This window comes from Triturus cristatus, chromosome 3_2 (genome assembly GCF_964204655.1).
Source record: "Triturus cristatus chromosome 3_2, aTriCri1.1, whole genome shotgun sequence".
Classification (NCBI taxonomy): Eukaryota; Metazoa; Chordata; class Amphibia; order Caudata; family Salamandridae; genus Triturus; species Triturus cristatus.
This window is the reverse complement of record NC_140584.1, coordinates 1,188,370,122-1,188,394,154: the sequence shown is the minus strand read 5'-3', so window position 1 is coordinate 1,188,394,154 and position 24,033 is coordinate 1,188,370,122.

Sequence of the window (24,033 nt, the reverse complement as noted above, 5' to 3'; positions counted from 1 at the left end):
CATCTCATGGGAGATGAACTGCACCCCGTTGTCAGTGTCTGGGAACACCTTCAGAAATAAAAACATCCTTAAGGAATTCAATCACGGACTTGGAATTAACCGTACCCATGCACTTGGAAACTACCCACTTTGAGGTGTAATCCACTAAGAAAACAACAAACCTTTCTTGGGGAGGCATTAACTCAAAGGGGCCCATGATGTCTAACCCCAACTTGGTCCAAACTGCATCCGGCACATCCACAGGCGAGAGGGGAACTTGATTGGTCACATGAGACTTGTCATTGATGGCACATAAATGACAGTCTTTGACAACAATCTCTACCATTCGATCCATTCCTGGCCACCAGTACCTCTCTCTGCCTCGTGCTTTTGTGAGACTTCTTCCAAGATGTCCCTCATGGGCTAAATTAATTACCTTATCTCTAAGAGTGTCAGGCGGAACCATTCTATCACCCCTCATCAATTTACCTTCACAAAAACTTAAGTCATCCCTTACACTCCAAAATGGCTTCACAGCTGGATCAAGATCCTTGTAGCTTGACCAACCTTTGGTTATAATATCTTTTAGAAAGATAAATACTTTATCTTTAGCAGCACAAGATAACCACTCTTCCTCTAACAGCGAATCTTCCATCACCCAATTCACATACTCTAACTCGTCACTCCGATTTTCATCAACTGCTGGCAACCTAGACAAACAATCAGCTGACTTATTATTCAAACCCGAAATATAGTGCACGCGAAAATTAAATTCCTGTAGACCTTCAATCCATCTCTTAAGTCTAGGAGTCAAGTGATCACTGTGATGACTCGAGAAAATTTGAACAAGAGGGCGATGATCAGACTTTACCACAAATGGAAACCCCATAAGTAAAATTTGAAATGCTGTATTGCCCAATACACACTTAACGCCTCTCTCTCAATGCAAGAATAGTTAACCTCTGCATCTCTAACAGCCCTGGAAGCAAAGGCCACAACTTTCTCTTCCCCTTCCTCCACCTGTGAAAGGACCGCACCCAATCCTTTGAGACTGGTATCAGTCGTAAGGATAGTCTTCAGTTTAGTGTCAAAATGACCTAAAGTAGGCATCCTTCCAATTTCGGACTTGACTAAGTTAAAAGCTCTCTCACATTCTGGTGTCCAAACAAAATGCGCTCCTTTCTTTAATAAAACTCTGATTGGCTCAACTACGCTGGCAAACCCTCTCACAAACTCCGCCATACCCAGAAAAGACCTAACTTGTTCCTTGTCTTGAGGTGCAGGGGCTTTGACAATGCTCTCAGCTAGCTACAATTTGGGTTGTATACCCTCTCCAGAAATAACATGTCCCAGATAAGTCACAGACTTTAACCCTATTCGACACTTATCTTTCTTAACAGTGAGTCCTCTCTCTCTCAACTTACACAAAACAGATCTCAAAACTTTCTCATGTTCACTCTCACATTTTCTATAGGCCAAAATATCATCTTGAAAAAACAAGACATTAGGGAGATCTCCAAGTACCATCTTCATTATTCTTTGAAAACAAGCTGCCGCTGAGGCTAACCCAAAAGGCATTCTTAAAAATTGATACACCCCCAAAGGAGTAACAAAAGATGTCAAATGCCTGGAATCCTTGTGAAGTTTGACCTGATGATATGCGGACGACAAGTCCAACACACTAAAAATGTTAGCCCCCTTCAACAAACTTATGCATTCCGAAATATTTGGAAGAGGTTGGCGATCTACCCAGATCCATTCATTCAATCCGCGCAAGTCTACACACATCCTCACAGGAAATCCACCATCCTTAGGTGCCAAAACCACTGGAGATAGCCACTCTGAAACCTCAATTTCTTCAATTACTTTCAATTTTAGCAATCTTTCTAGTTCAAGTTTTAACTGCTCAACCATTAAATTTGGCCCTTTCCGTACTTTGTGCACACGGCTTGGCCGAATCTTTTAAAATAATCCAATGCTTAAAGCCACTGAGACAACCAAGAGTATCAGAGAACACCTCTGGAAAGTCCTTGAAATACTTTTCACAAACATCCACACCATCAATCGATAAAATCTTTCCACGTAAACTCTCACACACTTCATCCATCAACATGACTTGATCTCCTGGGTTTGTGGCATTGGGATTTAAAATTATGCCTAAGTCACGTTGATGCCTCCAGCCAAGAAGATTATCCCCCCTCACAGCAACATAAACTTTTCCCACGGTCTCCCTTTGCTTAAATACAATCCTTGCAGTCACATATCCCACAATGTCTACACGAGACCCTCCATAACTAAAAGGAGAAATATCCGGAGGCTGCAACTTCACATTCTCCAGCCCAACTACTTCATCCCAAATTTTGTTTCCAATCAGTGTGAATGGAGAGCCAGAGTCAGCCATAACAGTGAAATTGTTAGCATCAACAGAAATGTTGCAAAATGGCATGGCAATTTTTCCAGAATCCACCTTGCTCTCATCTTCTGAAATACTGGAAATGACTACAGTACGAATAGGGTCAGAAGGATTCTCCAAATTGCGGCTTTTCTTCGAAGACTTGCAAACCCGGGCATAATGTCCCTTGATCCCACAGTTAACACATACGGATTCCCTGGCATAACAGTTGGGAAAACTAGAAGAATGAGAAAAACTTCCACATCTGTAACAACGAACTCTCTGAATATCACTATTATTCTTCTCGTGATCAAAAGAACGTTCCTGTCGAGGATCACGTTCATTGCGCAATTGGATATCCTTGCTACAGGTGGTGCATGATTGAGTGTTTTTCAAGACACTTTTATTCTTTGATCCCAATGACACTTTGGCAATGCCCTCATAGAAATCACCTTCAGTGTCACACTCAGACATGGAGTGGACACTTCCTTGACATTTCTTTGTGTTTTCACTATGAGCTTGGTCATAATCCTCACGATCTTTCCTTATCTCTTTCACCCAAGAGGAAGTATTTTCAATTCCCTCTACTATCGCAATTGCTTCTGACAATGAGGGATTTTTAGATAATAACTTTCCTTGTACTCTTGAACTGTTGGTGCACCTTACGAGTTGATCTCTCACCAGAGAGTCTGACAAGCCACCAAATTCACACGTACTTGCTAATGTTTTTAGAGAAGCAACATAGGTTCCCACTCTTTCTGTGGGACCTTGAACCCTCGTGAAAAATCTATGGCGTTCTAAAACAACGTTGATTGGCGGTCCAAAATATGATTCCAACATTGTCATGGACATCTCATACACATCTGCTGGCTCACCGTCACCACTACCAATGGTTATGGGGTCCATGCTGTCATAAGTGTTTCTGCCTTCCAAACCTAGATTATGTAGTAATATAGCTTGCTTTTTGACCGCAGAAAATGCTTCTCCCCCAATAGCCACTAAATAGGAGTCAAATAAGTTCCTCCACCTCTTCCAAGGAAGAATAGGTTCACCTTTCTCAGATAAAAAGGCTTAGGTTGAGATATGCTGGTGGAGGTGGCCATTTCTTATTCTGTTTGTACAATATATATAATTCCTTTATAATATAGCACAAAGGAAAAGAAAAACAACAACAAACAAAAAAAAAAATCCAGTTATGAGATAAATGTCTCACCGTAATAGAGCTTTCCCAATCACCAATGTGCCAGTCCTTACTGTGAGCGTCTGTATCACGCTGTTATTGGAAAAGACAGAAAGGGAAAAGAAATCAGTTGCTCCCTCATCGCGCGTTGAATGCAGCCCAATCCATGTCCGAAGTATGAAATGCAGCTTAATCAAAAATGGCCGTCACGCTCTATGACGCGATGCGTAAAGTAACGTGAGCGTCAGCGTCACTGTGAGATTCCAAGGCGAGATGTTCTGCTTGAAGGAATGCGCCGTATGAAATTGGTAGTCATGGAGCCAGCAGCGCGCGTAGATGCTCGTGAGGAATTTTGAAAGTAAGTAATGAACGGTTACTTACTTTACTGTACGTGGAAGTACTTAAGGGAAGAAACAAATCGTAAAAAAAACTTTTCTCCTCATGTAGTGTGTGGATCCTGTTAACCAAATGTCCGCTTGCGATCGAAGAAGAGAGAATGTCATTAAAGACATAAATCCATTAGATTTGAAATCCGTCCATCCAAACAAAAAAATGATTTGCAAATGGGTTCGCAGGGGAATCGGTGTTTGTAGCTTGTCCCCAATCAAGAGCTGCTCGTCGCCAGTAATAAATCCAGTATTGTGATGGTAATCCAAAGCAGGCTTTATTAGATTTAACCACCGACACAGACAGGTCTGCTCTTCAGTGCTTCCTCGGTCAGAATGCCAGTCCCAACCTAGAACTCATGAGACTCACAGTCTGTTACCAGGACAACTACAATTACTATTAGATCTTCTAGGAAAGCATGCAAGTAATTTACAACAGGGGCATTGCTGAATAATTTTATAAATGAATTGGACATGATGGCCTTGATGTCCTTATCTGCTCCGCATACTATATTTCCTGTGCCAACTTTTAAAGGGCGTGGTAGGGGGTCGTTCATAGATTTTATCTTAATCTCCTTTTCCTTACAATCCTTATTTCATGGTTTTGAGATTGTCGAGAGTGTATATCGTGACCATAATCCTCTTTGTGTTCATATGCAGGACCCATTATCAGCACGAATTGCAGAGGTAACAAGCAGGGGCTCAATTAGACCAACTGACGGCAAGGGACGTCTTAAATGGTCCCAGATCTCCCAAGATAAATTTTACAGTGAAGTAAATGTATCCTGTGCTCCTGAGTTAGCACTATGTACTTCTGCAGGCTCCTCTCCCAGTGAAGTTTTTGACGCGTATGAACTAATAGCGGGTAAGGTCGGTGATATCTTAAGTGCCCTGGCTGGTAGAAAGGCTATTCCAGTCCCTAGATGGTTTGATTCCCACTGCTCTAAGGCAGCTAAAAAGCTGAGGGAAGCTCTGCCAGCCAAACTAAAAAATCAAATTGAGGTACGTGCATGCCGTAAAGAATACAAGTCAGCCTTGGTTAGATGGAAGGGTGCCCTGAAGGAGGAGGCATGGAGGGAGCTGATTGACTCAAGCACTCTCAGGAACAGCTCTAGGTTCTGGAGTGTTGTGAATAGCACTCTTTTTGGTCAGGAAGTAGGGGGGCTTTAGAGTCGCATATCACTGAGGAGGAATGGGTGCTCCATTTTAAATCTATGTTTGACAGCCCTATGGAGCATACTTGCCAAGAAGGTAGGGACACAAATGCCCCTGTAATTATTTTTGTAAAGGGTGAGGTTATGGCAGGCATTGTAGGGCTATCCACAAACAAAGTGCCGGGCCCAGATGGTATTCCTCCGAACCGTTTTTTCTTATTTAGGGGTTCTTTTTGATGATCATTTAAAATGGGGTCCATTAATCTTGAGGAAAAAGGGGGACTTGGCCCTGGTGAATGCGGCAATTTTTAATTTTGCCGTAAAAATAGGGAAGAAACCAATTGGAGCCATGCTGAAAGTTTACCAAGCCAAAAGCATGGCCATAGCTAGCTATGGAAGCGAAATCTGGGGACACATTGCTGTGGACTTTATCCAGGTGGTTGAGAATTACTTTTTGAAGCGCATGTTGTGTGTTCCGTGCGGAATATCTAACCTAGCGGTTCATGAGGAATTGGGGGTCCCCTATCTAAGTGATGTTCTTGCGCTGCGCCCTCTAGTGTTTTGGTTGAGGTGCTGGTTAAACAAAGAGTTAACTCTTAACCATTTAATTTTAAGAGAGTGTTTGTCCCTCGATAATGCATCTCGAATTCCCTGGCTCAACTACATTAAAACCAGCCTGGAAGGGCTAGGGCGCACTGATCTATCTTGTAACCCTGAATCCATTGTTAAGAAGGATGTGGAATTAATTAGGGAAGCCTTCTTAACCTCAAGTATTCATCTCTTGCTAGCCAGGCCTAAGGGATACAACAGAGGTCAAGTGCTAGCTCCCTGCGGCAGCGACGGACAGTCTCCACAGGATTTGCTGCATTTTATGTTTTTATGTAAGTTTTATGAAACCCCTCGAAGGTGTTTTTTGGTTCCCATTTTAAAAAGAATTAATTTTATTCAAGACTGTCCTGCATTAATGTATCTGCAATTGCTGAAAGAGGACAGTATTAATTTTATAGTGGGGTTCTTAAAAGCTACCGTGAAATCCAGGGCCTGTATGGATGTTTAAACAATGGATGATGTATGTAGGATCTATTAGGCCTAGCGTGCGCCATAAAGTAAATAAAATAGGAAGTCATGTTTTTCGGGCACATTGCACTTTAAGGTTCTGATCAATTGGGGAGGTTGGATATTGGGTTTCATCCATAAATTGTGTAATTTTTTAATCATGTTTTAACGTATTACTGTTTTTATGTACTTGTAACCTTTGTAACTTTTATGGTTTTCCGACGTGAAACCGAATAAAGTTTATTTGATTTGATTAGATTTGACACGTCACTGTTGCATGACAAGTCACCATAGGTGCAAATGAAAATGAAAATAATTGGGTTTTCCATTACGAAGTGTCAGTAGATTAAAGGACGTGCATACTACCATAAGGATGCAGATACATTCAGCAGCAAATGTACTGTCCCTGAAGATGGAACTGCTGGTTTTGGTGAATATTGTAATACTATAATAAAACTGAGATTTATAATAAGTGTAAAACAGAGAAATCAAAAGTAACTTTAAACTTTTTTAATATAACAAAACAATTAGACAACAATACAAAATTGTGACAACTTTCATGACAAACTATATGAACAACTGTTAAACAAACAAAACTATATAACTTGCAACATATTTTTTATACTCATCAGCAGGTGCCACTGTCTCTTTTTGCTTTATTCGCCTACTGGATTTTGATTCACGTAACAGTTTTTTAGCCACCTTGGCCTGTCAAAGAGTCTTCAGTTTCCTGGTGTATGTTAGCAGGCCAGGTGGCATGAAACCTCAGCAAAGCAGCATATGTATACATTACAGTTCATAAGGCACAGCTGGTGCAGATTTAGCATTCAGTGTTGAACTGCAGAACTGTTCAGCCACTTCTACATCCTTCCAACCTGAAAATACAGTGCTTCAGGAGGTAGTTAATGCTGAACAGCACAATCATCCTTGTGTTAACAAGGCTCTTTTTTGCTGACAAGTTTCCATTTTCCTCCTAAAGAAGACAAAATAACAAAAAAGTTAAAAGTTACATACTGATCAATAATTCATAACAGTGATACATCACTATATTCTTCAATCATTACAATATTTTTTACCCACAAACACACGTTATATCTACTGCACCAGTAACTTGTTATTCCCTTTTCCTGAAAAATCCACACGCTTATCCAGTCTATTTTCATATTTTTGCAAATAAACTATAACATGCCATGAAGTTTGCTTCCATAACAGTTTCTAAAGGAACACAATCATCTTCACAAACCTTTGCTAACACTCACCACTCTGTTTTTCTCTAGAAATAGCAATACCACCTCTCAAACATCCCGTAACGCTAAAATATATGTACAATGAAGTTCATAAGACCAGTAGAGTTTGTATTATTATTACATTCTTTGTTTCATATTTTAAGAAAGACTGCTTCCTTTACCTACAAGTATATACAGTTGAAACACTATTTTTTTTACATAATCTTCAAACCTTGTTCACATCTCTCTACATTGTTATGCGTACCTCTCCAAAGCTGTATTAACACATCTACACCTCTCCAAAAAGCTTTTCACGCTGTAAACATGGTGTAGAATAAGTTTACCAACATTAGTACACTTACTGATACTTCACAACAAAGTTTATAAAATATATTATTAAATACCTGAACGTGTAGTTCTTTCTTAAATGCAGATTAAGTCACCAGTCTCTTTCTGCTCTAAATCAAGTCACATCTGCTGAGTACAATTTAAAAGAGACTTCCTTTAACTCCCAAGCACTAAGGACAAACTGACCTATCTCTTGTTCTTCACTCAATCACATCATAGCATTTCTTGACCCATGTAATAAGAATGGTAGCTTTTGGTTGAGCCTTGGCCTTTTTTTTTACTTCTCCCCACAAGATCTAGTGAGACTCTCATTGAATCATAAAATGCCTTATGGCAAGGCCAGTATCTTTCCTTGCTGTTCTCGTGAGATGGTCAAGAGATCGAACGAACCTCATGCGGCAAGCTTCACTTCTGAGGGATTGCAACACACTTGTAGGGAAACAGAAGTAACTCATTACACTACGTATCGCTCACACACTTCATCTCAAAAACAAGGACCACCGTATTAATGCCTACTAATAGAGTGTCTTGATTACTCATCTACTGCTTTTTTACTATTCACATTCCCCAGAGAGTCTCCCAAGATCATAAAAATTAGTGAAAAACAATATGCATTTATTTTCTTCACAGTAGTTATCCCTTAGATGCCTCCTCTCTAAATTTAGGAGGCGATCGTGCCTTTCTGGTATCCCCTTATAGCTTTTTTACTTCATTTCCACAACACCTGTAATTTTTCATAGTAAACAGTAATGGCGGCTATTTAATTACTAACATTCCAAAAGCCAGCCAATCAGAGCACTTACTCTAGCTGGACTCATGGGAGCCTCTCATCCTGCAAGAGCGTTAAGCCGCATGGGAAAAACAGGCCTCTTGACGAATCACAGGGCTCTATTTTTGATTGGAAAGTTTTGTGAAGATTCGTCAAACGAGGCTAAAGTTATTAGCAAACCAGAACATGCTCTGTCTATGAAAAATCAGACCTAGCTATAACTACTTAGTGGCGACCACCATATATATATCTATATTCACTGACAAAACCAAAGGTTAAAGTATCATTATAGTTAGGTGAAATGTTGAGTAACAATGTAAGGCTTTAAACTCTAAAAAACATACAAATTCACCAGTTATATATAGTTATCTCAAGTAACTATAACTCGTGCCCTAAGCTAACTATAACTCACTTCCCACCATGCACAGTTTTTCACAGTCCTGGTGCTGTGAGCCCCCCCTGAACCTATCACGGACCTGGGGACCCTATACCCCAGGGCATTAATCATTCTAAAGGGGAGGGGGGGACAGATTGCTCCCTTCCCCAAGCCTTTTAAGACCCTGGGGCCAGGATTGTTTTCTTCAATTAAAGTGGAGGGGGCCACGTGGCCCCCTCCCTAAACCTTATTAGGCCCTGGGGACCCCTACCCAGAGGGAAGTTTTTGGATTAAAGGGTAGGGAGGCTCAGTGGCCAAAGCCAAACCTTATTAGTCCCTCGGGACCGCATCCCCCAGGGCCACTACTTAAAATAAAGTGGAGGGGTGCCAAGTGGCTCCCCTCCCTGAGCCACTATTGTACCAGGAGACCCAGTTTTGAAATTCCTCCACACCAGTGCAGGCAGGGAAACCACTTTGTCCCGAGGGTAGGCTCCCTGAGACATAGCTAGTGAGCCGACCCGAGGGATGGGGTCCCTGGCTCAATTAATGGCTATGTGAGGGAGGCTGCATGGCCTGTTCCTTTTTCTAACTTTAGCAGCAACAGGGGATGGTATCCCCAGGATCAAAAGAGGCTCGGGAGTGGGGCCTTGGAGCTCCCTCCCCCTTTAAAAATACAGTGGGCTCTGGAGAATGGTATCCCCGGGGCTGATAGAGCCTGAGGAGGGGGCCTGCATGCCCCGCTCCCCCTTTAAAAGACATTGGGCACTAAGGCATGAGGTCCCCGGGGCCAAAACTAAACTAGTCTGGCTCACCTGCCACAGAAGAAAAGCTGCATCATTCCCCCGGGCCTGTGCCCACCCTAGGAGGGGTTTAATAAAGAAGCATTTGCTTTTTTTTAAATGTATTTTGCTGCAGGTTCGAATTCACAGCAACATTTAAAAATAAATTGTTGTGCTCCACTACTAGGCCTAGGGGGTCAGCGTATCCCTACTCTGCCCATTATGGTGATTTAATTTTTTACTTCTTAGGACTCAGGATTGCGTCCTAAGTCCTAGGATGGCTACCTCCACTTCCTGGTAGAAGTGGTAGTAGCCAAACAGATCTCAGCAGGAGATTTGTCAGGATTCGAGGACGATCCACATCCAAAATATACAATGTTTTCAAGGATTAAGTACTCAAAACCTGCTAAACGGATTTACACCAAATCACAAAAAGCACTTTTTGTGACCAAGATCTAGATTTCTGCCAAATTTGGTATAATTCTGTTCAGCGGTTTAGGTTGTAGCTGTAGTTAAAGTTTTGCAGACAAATGGCTGGGGAAAATGCGTTTTGGGACGCCGCTTTTTTCTTGGCCTCACTTGATGAATCAACGCAAAATTTTGCATGTGCAAATTAGTCAAATAGTTCCACTTTTTTCAGAAAGTTTTGTGGAAATTTGTCAAACAGTGAGAAAGTTATTAGCCACACAAAAATGCATTTCCTAATGAAACATGATCCTAACTATAACTCTATAACTGCCCAGTTGCAACTGCCGCTGGGTAATATATATACATATAATATTTATATTATACACTTATATATATCACACACACACACCCATATATATCACACACACACACACACACACACACACACATATATATATATATATATATATATATATATATATATATATATATATATTACCTACTGGCGGTCGCCAGTAGGTAGTTATAGTTAGGACCCTGTTTCCATAGGAAATCCGCAACATTCTATTTGGAATAACTTTGGCGCCGGTCGACGAATCCTCGCGAAATTTTCAAAATAGGTGGGGCGCTACGCTCCGCTCCTACCCTGAAAGTCTCGGGGGGATTTGTCAAGCAGGGGCCGAGAAAAAAGGGGGGTCCCAAAACGCGTTTTCCCCATGCATTTTTCCATAGGACCTTTAGACACAGCTACAGCCCGAACGGCTGAACAGAATTACTTGAAATTTGGCAGAGAGGTAGCCATAAGGTCAAGGAAGTGCCTTTTGCAGGTCTGGTGTAAATCTGTTCAGTATTTCCTGAGAAAATAGCATTTAAAAGCATATATATATGTGGGCGGAGCCTAACCACACATCTCATCCTGAGATCTGATTGGCTGTCAGCACTTCATCCAAGAAGTGTTGGCAGCCATCTTGGGACCAATATACATGATAGCACCTCATTAAAAAGCATTGCAGTTAATAGAAGGTTTTAAGACTTTAGTTACATTATAAATCATTTGTTGATGGTACCATACTCATTTTAGGAATTGTGGTATGTTCTAAGGTGATTTCACCATGTGAAAAAGCCTTCTGCTGGGATATCATGATTGAGAGAAAAATATTTTCTCATGCTTTTACCACAGAGGTTTGGAAGGTGATCTATAGGCTAAACTGAGAGCTTATTTTCTGTAAATTCACATTATCTTTCTCAGTCATGTGAGAATGAAGTCTGACATTCTCAGTAAAACATGTACATCCAACAAGGGCAGAGACTGTCAGTTGATTCCTTTGTGTTCTACTGCAGCTTCCCAGAGTGTTCCAAAGAACTACTAGAGCGCTAACAGTCCTACTTATGATAAACGTATGGCACACCTGAAGCCATCTTGCTTGGATTAAAGTGGTAACTCTTAAAACATTTAATTTAAAAAGGAACAAAATGAGGGGGTTCATTTTTCCATAAAAAGTATGATTAGTGCTGCAGAAAGAAAAATTAGGGCACATTTTGAGTGACTTCTCAAATCCTCTTCTATTTCATTAAAAAATTCTGACATGCAGACTGAAACATGCACTTTCAATACCAGCAGCAGTTTTCCCTGGTGAGCAGTAGCTTTACTACAGTGATCTAATGAGCAAAAAGAGTGCTAACATTCTGAATTTATGGCAAATGTGTGACACATCTGAATGCCTTCTTGATGGAATCAAAGTAAAAAACTGAAAGTATTTCCTACTGAGGAGACTGCAGTAAATGAGGAAATTAGGAAACTTCATAACAAATAAGTCTCCCAAGATGGCCACCAGAGACAAAAGAGCCCAAATGTAGCCCAAATATCACCCAGATGTAGCCCAAGTATAGCCCAATGACAGAATGTCCCAGAATGTTCTTAAAAACAACTAGAGCGCTTACTGTCTTCATTATGACAAAAGTATGGCACACCTGAAGCCATCTTGATTGGAATAAACTGGTAACACTTAAAACATTTAATTTAAAAAGGAACACAATGAGGAGGTTCATTTTGCCATAGAAATTATGATTAATGCTGAAGAAAGAAAATGAGGGCACATTTTGAGTGACTTCTCAAATCCTCTTCTATTTCATTAAAAAATTCTGACATGCAGACTGAAACATGCACTTTTAATACCAGGAGCAGACTTCCATGGTGCAGTAGTTTTACTACAGTGATCTAATGAGCAAATAGAGTGCTAACATTCAGAATTTATGGCAAATGTGTGACATATCTGAATACCTTCATGATGGAATCAAAGTAAAAAACTGAAAGCATTTCCTACTGAGGAGACTGCAGTACATGAGGAAATTAGGAAACTTCATAACAAATAAATCTCCCAAGATGGCCACCGGAGACAAAAGAGCCCAAATGTAGCCCAAAATCACCCAGATGTAGCCCAAATATAGCCCAATGACAGAAGTGTGCAAAACACTTATTATTTTGTGTTTTTGCAGTGTTATATAGTGCAGACTTGTCAGGTATTGGAGTGCTTTACATGAGCATTGGTTACATCACACAAGAACAAATTCATTTTGGTTGTAGACATGGGGAGACTAAGTGATTTGACCAGAATCACAGAATGTCGAGCTGAAGCAGAAACTTCAACCTGGTTCCCCAGTTGCAAAGTCTGCAGTTCTGGAAGTAACACCACATCCTCTCTCCTAAGTGCAACATTTAATCAAGTGGTCAACTGGATAAAAAAACATAAAGATAACAAATAATTTAAAAGTGCTTTGTCGCTATTTGAAAACTCAGAAAATATGTCCTCATTTTAGTCTTTAAAGCACTGACCATAATTTTGATGCCAATAAGACCCTCTCATATATGTAATTTCTAAAGGAAATGCTCTAGGTATTACAGTTTTGATTACATCAAGATGATGTCAGGCATTCCACACTTTTGTAATAAATATAGAATGTTAGCAATCTAGTTGTTCATTAGGATACTGTTGAGAGGCAGAGGCCAGGGGCACGGACTCTGAAAATTGAAGGCAGGTAGGAGGGTGCAAAGGCAACAATTTAACCACACTGAGCAGGCAGGAAGGGCCGTGGAAGCACAACAGACTATGGAGGGCAGTGGAAAGGGGGGCAGGGGCAACAAACCAACAATACAGGACTTGCAAGAGAGGCTGTTGGAGGGAAGATCTATTATGGGTCAAGGAAGCTAGGGGCGGTCCCCAGATCCCCGGGAGCCACCACAGAACTGAGCAGGAGAGTGAGTCAGGGACAAAAGGGGCACCTTAATTTGAGCCGGGGTGCCTAGGAACGCTTGCTCCAAAAATGAAGAAAACAGACATATGAGACATGGAATTGGAGGCAGAATACAATGGCAGTTTAATGAGAAGATGCAACTTCAAAGAAACCGCAGAATAGAGACATAAAGTACAAAATACAGAATCCAGATAATCATACAGCTGTCATAATATTCTCTGTATCTCAATTAATGTACTGACAGAGAGAGAGAGAAAACACATCTATAAATGCATCATGGGAAACAAGTTACACCAAGGAAAATGTTACCTTGGAACACTCACGTTTACTCTTAGAGCAAGCATTCCTGCAATTACAATACAAAATCTTTTAAATGCAAAAGTAAAGAGAACAATGGTTAAACATAACATGACATTTCATATAGGTAAAATAGAATAAGATACTTCAAGCAAAGCAGAGCAAGACATTTTAAGCAAAGGAAGACAAGAGCTCCCAGCTCTTGGGGAAAACCTGCACTGCCTGTTAACCTACATACAGACGGCGAGGTAGTCCGTCGATATCTGTGGGTGCTCCCTTTTTATATCATTTTGTGGGCTCCTTTGCACGCTACATCTACCTACGTATGCTACCCAAAAGCTTCGTCTGCAGATTTTACCAGACATTTCGTCATTTACCCACTTAATGCTGACAATGGACTGGGTGAAAAGGTCAGTCTCTCAGGCCAATCGCTTATCGTAAGTTCCATAGAGCAAGCAGAAAATAATGGGTATTGTACGGGAATTCAATATATTCATGTATAAAATCTCCTCAGTTCTCCTAACTTGACGCTCTGCGGTTGCCACTTCCTTAAAAGCGGGAAACCTGCCCAGGAAGCAAGTACCAGTCCAGGATGCAGCCTACTGTATGTCGACAGCTTCAGGGGGATGTTGAACTTTGATACCGAGCACGGAGCACTCGGGTAGGGTGGGGGCTACTAGTTTGGATCAGAAGGCCTCGCAGACCTGCCTTCAGACTGCTATACACTAAAATTGCAGAGCTATGGTCAATTTAACAAAGAGGCCTACATATTGAACAGAAGGGCCTACACAGGGGTTTTATGCTGGCTGAGTGGTAAGGATGTCTCAGGATAATTATATAGCAACACAGGACCCGCTGGTCAATTTAATATGGCCTACAAATGCAGCTGGCAGGGCAAGGACAAGGGTCTCATACTTCAGGTGTGGACAGAACGGGCCAGGGGCCCCCTGTGATACAAAATCTACCCTCCTTCAAGGCTGTGGCAATGTAATAGACCATTGTGGGCAGAAGGAAGAGGCAATGGTAGTACAACCATACATGCCAACAGACCCGATTCAGCCAGGAAACGTCCAATGTTTTTAAGCTCAAATGGGCTTTATTTGATCTGTCTCCTGTCTACAATATCCTCTTTTTCAATGTAACTCAAAGGGGAAAATCAATACCCCAGTTTTTTTTCAAAATCTCCCTCTTACCAAGTTCAAAATGTTCGCAAGTATGGTACATTGGATCATGGAAGGAAATGGGATAGGGACATGGACTTGGATAACAGAGGACAGGAGGGACATGGAGAGGTGCACCAAACTGACCCTGCAGGGCAGGCATCAGGGTTTGCAGCAGCACAATACACCACACAGGGCATGCAGGACGGGAGTGCAGCACAACAATCCATAGAAAGCAAGAGGGAGGGGACAGGACCATGCACATGGACAACAGAGAACAGAGGGGCAAGAGGCAATGGTAGCTAGCTGACCATAATGGACAGACAGGAGAGAAAGCTGCAGCATAACAGACCATAAAGGGCAGGAGGGACGGATCAGGGGCATTACAATGGAACAGACAAGCCAGGAGGGAGGGAGTAGGGCTGGGGGCAAGGGGGCAGGGCAGGAGCAGCAAGATAGCCATGGAGGTCAGGCTGGATGGGCACTAGAAGCAAGACACACCATGAAGAGCAACAGTGAGACTGTGATGGCATACACACAGACCATGGAGGGAAGGTGGGAGGGGGTCAGGGGCAGCTAACTGACCACACAGGGAAGGTGGGAGGGGCCATGGCAGCACAGAAGACCATGCATGGCAAGTGGGAGGGTTAGTGGCAGCACAATGGCTATGATGGGCAAGAAGGAGGATGGAGGGGCATGCACAAAGGACGATGGAGGATAGAAAGGAGGGTCAGGACCTGTGCACAGACAAGAAAGTTCAGGGGAAGGGACCTCACAACAGACCACACAGGGCAGGCAGGAGGAGCAGTTGCAGCACAACAGACCAGGGAGGGCAGAAGGGTGTGGCAGTACAATGGACCATGTAGGACAGGAGGAAGAGGATAGGGGCATGGCATGTGGACAGGCAGGGTGGAGGTGGCAGGGACAGGTTACAGTCATCTGACAATGCTAGGCAGGTGGGAGGGGAGTGGCAGCTCAACTGAACACTCAGAGTAGATAGGAGTGGCAGGTCCATGGGACATGGTGGGCAAAAAGGATGGAGCAGGGGCATGCACAAAGACATCGGAGGGCAGGGGGAAGGAGAATAGGGGCAGCAAGCTAAGCACAAAGTTTAAGCAGGAGGTCAATGATGGGGCATAGAATTGGGCAATGGAGGGCAGGAGGAGTGGACTGGTACATCATACTAAATTGAGGGCAGTGGCAGCACATCAGACCATGCATGGCAGGAGGGAGGAGGCTAGTCCATGGATTCACACAACAGAGGATAGGGAGGAAGGGGATGGGGCAGCAAGCTAACTGTTCAGAGAAGGCGGGTATTAGGAACTTTATTGTTTTTAAAACATTGTGTCTGTGCGAACTACTTAAAATATGAACAAGTATGCAGCATAATCTCACTTTTATTCAGGAAGAAGAGGACGTTTGTGACTGTGACTCCGGGCTCACTTGGCAGAAACACCCCCTGACCCTCCACCCCCTATCGCAAAATGTAATGCCCGTGAAAAGGGTAGGTGAACACAGTGTTATATAGAACATAGTCCTGAGAGCACGATTGAAAATGAAAACTAGATATAGTGTATGGTATAAACTATGCACCAAAAAGTGTGATATAAGATGAACCGGGCGTGAAATATAATATGCAATACATTGTGCGCAATGACAGATTCATTGGAGAGCGCGAGATAGCACAGGCACTAGCGCGTGCTATGCGATATGCGCCTTGGAGTGTAATATGCACAGGGCAGTGTTGTGTAACCTAACTAGTCTCTAAAGTTGTAATATAAAATATGTGCTGGGGAGTGTAACGTTGCATATGCACTGTGACAAAGATATGGATCCCAGATTGTAATATGTATGGCATAGCACTGTGCGTTATAACATAGGCATCGAGAAAGGCACGTTAGATGGGGCAATATAACCCGTGCGAAGACAAGTGTGGCATGACATATTCACGGGGTGGTGTTACAGTGCACATGGGCTAGAGAGTGTCATAGCATATGCACTAGCTAGTGGAATACAACACAGAGGTGTGTGGCACTCGGCAGGCAATGGTGGGTGTAACACAGCATTGGGCTCTGTCAGGAGCACGCTGTGACTCTCAAGTGATGTTCGTCCCCTTTCCAGAGAGTAAAATAAAAAGTATTACACATCCGGCAGTGGATGTGTGTTTTATTAACCGTGAGGGGGGTTTCTTGCATAGTTTTGGTCGAATTTTTGTCGAATCCCCTTTGAATGGCTTGGTGTGCATGTGTATTAAATGTGCCCGTCAATAGCTACCCATGTTTGTATAAATAAACGACAAGGGTGTCTACCAGGATTAGGCACGGTAGGGCATCAGACATGTCAGAGCTTCACTAGTGGTGTAAATACATTCCACGTGGATTCATTGCATGCATAGTCGCCTTTTAATGAATATCACGCAAATCGTCATGGTGATAGGTACATACGGTTTGTCCAGCATGTCCTAGGTGTGTCTATAAATATATATTTTTTAAAAATAATAAAAAACAGTGGCCGGCCCTGGGGATTGGGGTCAAAAAAATATAATTAGGAGACTGGCCCTGGGGGATGGGGTCATCAGGGCCAATAAATTAGAATAAGAAGGGGAACCAAACAGCCCCCCTTCTTAAAAAACTAAAATAAATAAAAGACTGGCATCGTGCCGGAGGCCATGCCCCCTCCGTGCAGCACTCTGCAAACGCGCCCCCAACAGGCATCTCCAGTATGCGCCAGGGAGCTGCGCTGCAGCCAGGTGTTCTGAGGCCAAGCCCCTTTTTACACCTCTCTGCAACGCAGCTCTGTGGCGCTTACTGGAGGTACCTAGTGGTCTAGTTTGACCCTAGGGACCCTTAGGATTCAAGGGGACTTAATCTCTCAACTTACAACAGCCACAGGGCACGTTTACACAGTGGTGAAGGGAGGGGACGGGGCCTGAGGTGACGTGTGCAAACACGCACTATGGCACGTTTTAAATTGGGGATATAATTTCCCTTCAATACTGAGGGCCCCTGGGGGCTAACTAGCCCACCAAGTGCTTCCAGTAAGCGCCACTGAGCTGCATTGCAGAGAGGTGGTCCAGGCCGTGCCACTTTTTACACCTCTCTGCAACGCAGCTCTGTGGCACTTACTGGAGGTACCTAGTGGGCTAGTTGGACCCTAGGGACCCTCAGGATTCAAATGAACTTAATCTCCCAACTAAAAATGGACACAGGGCATGTTTACACAGTGGTGAATGGAGGGGACGGGGCCTGAGTTAACGTGTGCAAAAACGCCCTGTGGCCTGTTTTAAGAGGTAGTTTTAATCTCCATGCCCTATTATATACTAGGGGCTTACAGAGGAGGTCATGCTAATCACAGGGGGACCCCAACGCATAATGTTCCCTAGTGTATGTAGGTGTTTTCACTGTATGCTAAGTGTCTTTTAACATAGCACTGGCTCTAGGACTGGTTAGTCAGACTCAGTTACCACCAGTATCCGTCTGAAAAAGTTGAGGGTACAGGATGATTTTGCAACAAGGCTTCTTTCTGCTCTTCTTTTTGTTCTTTCTGCACGTTATCCTTCTTCCTGCACTTATCTTCGTATTTGAGGACTTCTGTTGCTTCTTTCTGCACTTCTTTTGTTTCTTTCTGTGCATTTTTTCTTCTTTCTTCACATGTCCTATCTCTGTAGGCATAGTTAGAAATTAGCATTTAAAAAACCTTTGAAATTCACAGAAAAAAACATAGGTTTCAGGCACGTTATAGTTAGGAATTAGCATTTAAAAAACCTCAGAAATTCACTGAAAAAACCATAGGTTTCAGGGGTGTTATAGTTAGCTGGACTTTTCACTTGTAAAAAACCATTGAAATTCCCCCGTTATAGTTAGTTCAGCTAACTATAACTCGCGCGCCCGCAATGCACTGCTGATGACGTCACATATTACATCACTCATGACATGGTCAGTGACATCACTCATGACATCACTGATGACATCTCAAATGACATCACTGATGACATCACTGATTACATCATCCTTGTGATAGAGTGGCAGACCTCCTCTCACCCTAATATAACCTTTGATACACACATTCAAAAATAGAGACTAAAATGTTCAAAACAATGGACATACCAATACCAGTTACAACAACCTCTTCAGTAATTCTAAGATCCACATACACATCCACTCATTCACCAACAGTCCTATAGAGTCACTCATACATGTACTCACTCATCATATGTACTCATACACCTATACATCCTGTTACACAATGCCACTCATCCATAGAGTTACTCACACACATAGTCACTCATGCTAATAAAGAATCAAACATACATTTACTTGCATATACAGTTATACACACACCACCATACTTACTTCTACGGAAACTTACACATACTTAGTCTTTTAAACAATCACTTATAGAAACACATACTTATTCATACAGGAACTCTTTCAATCTCTCACTCTCACATATACTCACATATATACACCAATAGTCACATATACTAGTTTAAAACATATGTAGTTACTCATAAAGACACTATTGAGACAGTCATTCACTCACTAACACACCCATACACACACTCATCCACCCATACAGTCCTGCACACATGCTGTGTTCAACACATACAAACAGTGAGTCACTCATTCATGCACCTATGCACTACGTAATACCCCCCACCGAACCATGCAGACACTCAGACTGATACTCAAAAAACCAACTAATAACCTATATAGACACCCATGTAGCTACTCACCAACCCATGCAGCCACTTATACACAAAGTGAGAGACTGATACAGATATTTACATATTTAAACATTACTCACTAAGCCATGTATTCACTATGATACACTTAATCAGTCAGTTACACAATCAATTTTTCAAAAACAAATCATCCATTTAGACACTTATATACCCATTTATTCTTCCATCGACCTTGAGATATACATATATAAAACATATTTAATTTTCAGAAAAACACACATTCACTGGATGATGTCATCAGTGATGTCATCAGTGATGTCATTTGAGATGTCATCAGTGATGTCATGAGTGATGTCACTGACCATGTCATGAGTGATGTAATATGTGACGTCATCAGCAGTGCATTGCGGGCGCGCGAGTTATAGTTAGCTGAACTAACTATAACGGGGGAATTTCAATGGTTTTTTACAAGTGAAAAGTCCAGCTAACTATAACACCCCTGAAACCTATGGTTTTTTCAGTGAATTTCTGAGGTTTTTTAAATGCTAATTCCTAACTATAACGTGCCTGAAACCTATGGTTTTTTCTGTGAATATATATATATATATATATTAATGCTCCAAGTTTTCCCAACGACAAGCAGCACTCACACAGCAGCAGGCGCAACATATCTATATCTTTACTGTGATTGGCCCACTTTGCACTTTCTTCCATCATTGCCTCTGAGGAAGAAGACTACGGCAAACTTGGAGCATTAATATATATATATATATATATATATATATATATATATATATATATATATAAGTACCACTGAGGCGGGGTACTTATATCGAAGATAGATGCACTGAATGCTGCAAGCCCACCATGATCATAGCCTGTGACAAAGGGCAGGAGCCCGAAACGCGTCGGCTGAATTGACTTGCTTTGCTGAGGTCCCCCCCCCCACGCCGCAGCCTTGAACACTAATAAATGCTTTTGCTGTACTTACCCCGTGTGTGGAATCCTTCAATTGGGTGAAACTTTGCGGATTGATGTTTAACGGCTGTTGCCTAGCCGTGAAGGATCCTCGCTGCGTAGCAGACCTGGGTGCGCTATCAAGCTGACGCCGTTCAGGACGGGAGCTGCTGTTTCGAGGCACTAAGGTGGAGACGCGGGGGCAGGGGCCGGCAAGGCGACCCACAGTGGTTTTATTTGTTTAATTAGTGATGGACTTTAAAGCGGCTCACTGGAGCAACACTAGGAACACTTCAAGTACCACAAGGCTGTGCAAACGGCAACGCCCACTGAGGCGGGGTACTTATATCGAAGATAGATGCACTGAACGCTGCAAGCCCACCATGATCATAGCCTGTGACAAAGGGCAGGAGCCCGAAACGCGTCGGCTCAATTGACTTGCTTTGCTGAGGTTCCCCCCCCCATGCCGCAGCCTTGAACACTAATAAATGCTTTTGCTGTACTTACCCCGTGTGTGGAATCCTTCGATTGGGTGAAACTTTGCGGATTGATGTTTAACGGCTGTTGCCTAGCCGTGAAGGATCCTCGCTGCGTAGCAGACCTGGGTGCGCTATCAAGCTGACGCCGTTCAGGACGGGAGCTGCTGGTTCGAGGCACTAAGGTGGAGGCGCGAGGGCAGGGGCCGGCAAGGCGACCCACAGTGGATTTCTTTGTTTAATTAGTGATGGACTTTAAAGCGGCTCACTGGAGCAACACTAGGAACACTTCAAGTACCACAAGGCTGTGCAAACGGCAACGCCCACTGAGGCGGGGTACTTATATCGAAGATAGATGCACTGAACGCTGCAATCCCACCATGATCATAGCCTGTGACAAAGGTGTCGTAAATAAATTATTACGCGTTCTGAATTTCTATATATCAATATGATCATGCATGAAGCAAGAGGCTGAGTCCGTGGTATCAGGTTCAAAAAGGGCTTTATTCAAATAACTCGAGTTATAGGGAGAATAGTTCCATCACCACAAGGGATCAGGACCAGGATTCTCAAAAAGATATTCTCAAACTTTATTCACAGAGTACAGTATATATATGTTTGTAATAATATACGTAAGCAAGAGTGCTTCAGGCGGAGCAAGAGAGAATGGGATAAGAGCATGTGGGTGTGTAAGTAGGCGTGAAGGTGGGCGTCCACTTGATGATAATAGGTAAGTGTCATAGGTGGGCGGATGCCTGGAGGGGGTTGCGTGATCAGCTGGAACTTTACTGGAGCTTTGCCTTACTTGTGCTCAACTCGAGCATGACGTGTAACTGACGTGTGAAAGGGTTGCTATGCAACCGGGGAGTCTGGAGTCTGAAAATGAGGCCTTCAGTGTCAGGGCGACCAGCACATCTTGTATTATCTGATATCTAAAGTCTGGAGCAGGGACTGATACGTGACATAGGTTGCCCATCACCAAGGGCCAATGTGGCATTTATTTCTTCGTTTACTGCTGAAGTCTTACATGGGGGCTATGGGCTTTTCACTGACGTGAGCTTTGTAATCGCACAAAAAGAGACAGAAAGGCTAGGCTTCCTCCTTTGCAGATGGGTCATGTTTATCCCTCCTTCTCCAGGCAAGAATGTGGTTTCGGTAGGAGTAAGCAGATAACCGTGCTCAATACTGTCTCGGACAGGGCCCCTTTGGCTGAGGCCCAAGTGTGCAAGGCCAAGGATACGCAGCTACAGCTTTCAGAGCGTTCTGAGGCCTGAAACCTCTTTTCGGCTCTGGCTGAGCCACAATAATGGAAATGCGGGAAAACATGATGCAAAACGTGTAGGCCTCAGAGCAGATTTGTCGTTTCTCTCATGGGAGACTGGATTATGGCAGGCCACGTTATTATAGCATAAGCATCATGATAGACAGGCCATGGAGGGGAAATACATAGGTTACATGTATGTGCACATGAGTGGTGGGGAACACACGGGGACACATAGGCCTTATAATATTTTATTTTCCTCATTCCCTCCTTGTCCCCTAGTGGACCCTTATGTCATATCTATTCTCATGAGACAGTCAATCTGTTCTTGCAGCATTATTTTACCATTTTCAATGCTATGGAAATGGGGATGTGGAACACACGCAGTAGCACACAGGCCGCAAATGGCCGGGCCACACTGCAGACATAGGCAACAACTGAATATCATCAGTAGTATTAGTCCACAGACTGTCAACACTTTCCATCCCCATGCTGATATTATTTCCCAGAGCCAACTGGACCAAGTCCACGTGCCTGGGTCTTGGTGAATGCTTTGGGCAATCTTGTGAAGTCTTGTTATTGCTTTGTATACAGACGGTGCGTTATTAGGTATGAAAACGCAACAGCTGGAACCGATGACCCTACAGGCCCCGCCCCTATCCGCTAGGATGACGTCAAGAACAAGACGATTCTGAAGAACGACCATTCTCATAGCAGACTGTTCCTGGGTCAAGTTCCCCAGGGCTGATGCAGTCTCATTAGCAACTGTTTCTAGAATCCTTGTTAATCTGCGGATAAGTTTACTATTCTGGACGGGACCTATGAAGAAAAAGAATCCTTTGTTGAAATCTGTATATTGTTCCCAAGTTGTTTCAGTCTGGTCAATGCCAGAGGCATCGAGCCCTCGTCTGTGTCTGATAAGTGTTAGTTGGAGATTTTGATGATAGTTCGATGGGGCCAAGAAAACGGGCGGTAAAAGGAATGATATATAGCACGTCCCACCCCAATCTAAGGGCAGTTGTACATAGGCTGTCTGGCCACAAATAAAGTAGGTGTGTCGTGATGCTCTGAAGTAAGACTTTCCTTTGTCTTTAAACACCAGTATAGTGTTACACTCGCTGTGCCCCAAATGTACAGAGCCTTCTTTTCTGACACACAAGTTCCCTTTTACCGGCAGGACTGTGATTGAGGATGGACCTAAATTGTGTATGGGCTTGACATTCAACACTATAAAGTCGAGGGTCGCATTTCCTTGCAGATACTCTTCATTTTCTAGATCTGTGCCTTTCCTTTGGGGAAGACCTTCTTCATCTGGGAAACATGCTTCATTCATGACTTTATTCAAGTTACCCCATACCCAGTCGCCCCTACACTCCTTGTCTTGACATTCTTTGGCATCACCGTTGATGGATGTCATTAAGGCAAACCATGCTCCGCAAGAACCATTATGGGAGAATGGAAAAGGGAAAAGAGGCAACACTCCCTTCACCTTCTGATACGGGGGAAGTCGGCCACAGACCCAACAGTCTGTAGCATTGCTAGTCTGATGTGAATGGTGCAGCATCTGAATAAAGGTATTGTTGCGTAAGGCAAGTCGATATGATAGCTCATGGGATGGCAGATCACTAAATGTGTGCTTTATGGTATCATTAGTAGAAGAGTGTAAGAGTGAGGCAATAGGAGGAAAAATAGCATGTAGTATTAAGCTGATACATATCATCGTTATGCACAGAAAAAATAAAAAAATCAAAGTCACTATACATCTACCACGTAATATTTTACAGTATTTGCTTTTCATCTTGCTCTTTTTCTCATCCGCAGTATCCAAGATCTTATGCAAGCCAGAATACATGTGCAACCGCTTCACCACCTAGTGGACTTAATTGATCAAAC